At 39.5% G+C, this 4319-nt stretch overlaps 1 pseudogene across 1 annotated transcript; it reads left to right on the forward strand.

The window, feature by feature from the left end:
- The first annotated feature begins 833 nt into the window (after positions 1–833).
- Positions 834–2913, forward strand: LOC311184154 (large ribosomal subunit protein eL39-like; annotated as a pseudogene). Its single transcript has 2 exons — positions 834–897; positions 2723–2913. The product of its transcript is annotated as a large ribosomal subunit protein eL39-like (transcript).
- The last annotated feature ends 1406 nt before the right edge of the window (positions 2914–4319 follow it).

Consider the following 4319-nt stretch of genomic DNA (forward strand, 5'->3'; position numbering starts at 1 on the left):
TTAAATTACTAAATTGACATTCATGTTACATATTCAGGTTGTGAGGCTGGTTAATGTGATTGTGAGTCTGAGAGATAGATTCCCTCTCAGTGCTCTGACAAACCAATCTTTTTTTTTTCTAAATGCCAAATGAATATCAGCCATAAAAGTCTTTTGGAAAGGAGCTTTGGTATTTCTGCTGGCTGATACACCATCCTTCATGTTCATGTTTTCTTCAAACTTCAACACAGTGAGAATCAAGTGTTAATGAGGGTAATCACTTTTGGTCAACAGTAATTTTTACCAACCAGACAATTTATTCAGCAAGACTCCCTGTCCTAGCATAAAACTAAATAAAATCTTATCTCTCAGGGTAAAATGTCATGGAAATAGTTTAGCTTCACCACTACTAAATTAGTAAGGCTTTGGCAGGGCTGAGGCTAATTTCTGCAAAATTTAATTTGCAAAAACCAGCCCAAGGCTACTATGACATAAAATTCACTTGATGTGTTAATTTCACACTCTAGAGTCCTCAATTCACTGTTGGGTGGGTAATCTCAAGTATGTAAAGTAGGGGAATGTCAGGATTTACTAAAGCATTTCTGGATGTCACCCTTCCAACCCCCTCAGGGAACCAGAGCTCAGCTTCCCTACTGCCAACCAATGGGATAGCAAGGGTTATACTAGAAATCAACCAAGCCAAGTCAATTATTTTCACTATGTAGAGTTCTATCACTGGGCAACAGTGTCTCATTTAATAAACGTTTTTCTTCAACATCTTCATTCACAAGGGACACTTTTCAATATGTGCAAATAGTAATAAAAACTCAATCAGCTCCAGTTAGAGCTAAGATATGAGGAGTGCTTTGGGCTCCACAGTGAAAGGCACCAAGTCTGGGAACTACTTGGGCAAGAAGGGCAAGACCTCTTTGCCTATGACTGTGTTCTTGAAAATAACTATATCAGCTCCTGTAAAATACATATAATAAAAATATTATTTCTAAAGATGATATGAGATGTTCAAGGGTCTAATGTTTAACATTCCCATACACACACACACACAGTATGTTCACAACTAAATAATAAACCCACACATGGGCACACAAACACAACCATTCACAGAAAAAGATGATGAAATTCCTAAGAAAAATGTCATCAGTTTTTATCTTTGAGTTTTGGCACTTGGTGTGATTTTATTTTCCTCTTTCTGTGCAAATATGGAGTATGTGTTTCTTTTAATGGGGATAGCAATATAAAGCAAAGAAGGCTTTGGGTACAAATATATTCTTTGATGTATCAGTAAATGAAGATCTGTGTTTATTACTACCAATTGGGAAATTGTTCTATAGTTAGTGTAAGTTGTGATATTCCTACCAAAGGCTAACTTAGTGAAAATATAAGTTGACTGCATTTCCTGTTCATCAGGAAAACACAAGTTCTGTGGTTCAGGGAGGTAATATCTACATGGCAACAAATCAGTATCAAAGTTTCCTTCCTCTTTGTTTCCTTCACTTCACTCTTGCCTCATCAGTTATCATTTTTATTCTCAGTTTTAAAGGAATGTGCATATATACGCCTGCTATTGTGATCAGAATAAGGACTGCATTAGGCCTTTATTTCCCAGCCTGCGTATTAGGCCTTTACTTATCCACAGACTGCTTGACTTTCAGAGCCACAAAAGAGATAGCTCAAAAGAGAATTAGTCCATGGCCATCCCTGTATTACCATCAAAGAACCTTCACTTTGAGTTTGAAAAGAAAGTTCTCCCTGTAACAATGGTGGCAGCTCTGTATCTAGAAACTTCACTGTCCTGTCCATCAGACTATTAGAACAGTAATCACTAAAGCACCTCCCAAACCAAACAGTAAGTAAAATAATTAACTTGGTCATTTAGTAATTTACTTAACAAATAATAATATCTGGAAAAGAAAGTTCTATTCCCTGGGCCTCCCCAGTGGCACAACGGTTGAGCGCTGGGTTGCAAAGCTGCCCGCAGCCTCTGCAGCGCCGGTTCGATCCCCGGCTGCTCCCCGGCCACCGGAGGAGGGTCCCACATGGTACGGATACATCTCCTGCCGCCCGCTGCTCCCCTCAGCAGTGTACCTTAGTCCTTCTGCCTGCTCTGCTCCCCGCTCTGGCTCTGGTGAATTCTCTCACCCTCCCATGCTTCTGACTGTATCCAGTGCTTGTATAAATAAATAAATAAATAAATATTTAAAAAAAAAAAAAGTTCTATTTCCTATCGATCATGTGCCACACTGGCTTTTAATAAAACCTCAGGGAATATAAAGTTTAATTCAGAGTCTTCTTGTTCAGATCATCTGCCTAGTAGGTTAATGAGTACTCAGAAATCCCTTTAAAAGGGAATAGTTCCTCAAGTACAAGAAGGTTTTCCAGTTATAGCTTAGGCCCCACAGAAAGGAAGTTGCTGCTTATTGGCAACTTGGTCAGTAGGAAGACTCTTTAGCTGTCAAATGTCTGAAAATTTGCCTAAGAGGGCCTGGCCAGGGCAGGGCATGTCCTCCAGTCCTTAGGAGGCTCCTAATGAAGGCAGGAACCACTGATCCAAAGTCTTTCCCACACTAGCCCCAGGCCTGGGCAGCGTTGGTAACACATTTTAAAATCAACTAGAAATATAAGCTTCTACATGTATGTAATCTCTCCTAAATGGAAGACAATCATTAGCAGCAACATTACTAGAAAACCTCCAAAATAGCAAGTGTGGACCTTTTCTCCACCACAGGTTGTATGCACTGGGCTCTGGCCCTCACCACATCTTCTCACAAGACCTTCAGGATCAAGTTCCTGGCCAAGAAACAAAAGTAGCAGCATCCCATTCCCCAGTGGATTCAAATAAAAACTGGTAATATAATCAGGGACAACTGCAAGAGCAGACATTGGAGAAAAATCAATCTGGGCCTAGAAGGAGAATAGGACATGAGCAGGCACATATATTTGAGCTGTATCAAGGTCACTAACTTCTCACCATATCACACTGAAAACATCTGGACATGTTTTCTCTTTGGATGCTTCTATACCTAGTAGGTTGGTTCGGTAACATGCAAGATCTTTGCTTGAACTGCTGCTGTGTTCTGGTTTGTGAAGTACTGAATTCCCTCTTCTACAATATAACATAGCACTGTCCAACAAAACTCTTCAGTGGTTGATATGTTCCCCAAAAAGGGGGGAAAAACTTGGATAATAAGAATGTAAATTATCCCCACTAACTTACTGGATTTTGGGACGTAAATAATGAGGAGGAAGGAAAAAAGTGAAGAAAACATGCAGGATCCTGATCTAGAATTAGAGGTTAAAAAAAAGTGTACATATGAAATTTTAGATATGAAAGAAGACTTTTGAAAGCATTATGTTCTTTCATTCATCAATTGTTACTAAACACCTACAACATCCAGACAAACATCTTGTTCACAGTATAAAAAGAGTCATTTGCTACACATGCAGCTCCCTGGGAGGTAAACTCCAATCTCCATGTCCATAAGATAAGTTACGCCTGATAAAATCACTTTCTGTAAATGACTTAAATGACTGTCCCTCCATCCAAGATTCTCTTTCCAACTCTTTATCATTATCCATCAGGGCAAAAGAATGTAAGGTTTCAGATAAATATCATTAGGTCAGCTTTTCTTATTTTAAAAGAATGTGCATATATGTGCCTGTTATCACGATCAGAATAAGGACTGCATATTAGGCCTTTACTTCCCAGCCTCTGAATGGCCCCCGTTATGTAACTGCTTTGTCTAATGAAACTTGCTGATAAGCACATCAATGTGCTAAGCTAACAAAACACCCACTCAACACAAAAGTTAAGGGCAGGGCAACAGCACAAAGAATACACTAAACAATAATTCTTTCAATACTCAAGAATTCAAACTGGATCTTATACATAATACCTCTGAGCTTGAGGCACAAAGATCAGGTATGCATCATATGTCTCAGTCAACGGGACACTCACAGTGTCCAGTAACGGAAAATTAATGAATGAAACAGCTATTTGCCTGTGCTTAGGGGAAGTAGCCCATTTAACTTTGTGGTCATTTTTGCAACACCTACATACACCATACAAGAGTGGAGGACACGGTCTTACATTGGGTTGGCAGGGCTTCCAATATGGCCCTGGATAAGTCCTCATCATTCCTGGGCTTTGCCCATCTAGATAACGAAGTTTTAATCTGCACAGAAGGTTGCCAAACATTCGACCGTCCATACATAAACTATACCCAAAGGATTTTGATAAAATTCTACTGACTAGTCTCAATCTTAACCTACTAATGTAAATCCAGGCACAGGAGAGAAGTGAGCCTGGGCATCAATAGTTTAAC

Source organism: Talpa europaea (assembly GCF_964194135.1).
Source record: "Talpa europaea genome assembly, chromosome: 14".
Lineage (NCBI taxonomy): Eukaryota > Metazoa > Chordata > Mammalia > Eulipotyphla > Talpidae > Talpa > Talpa europaea.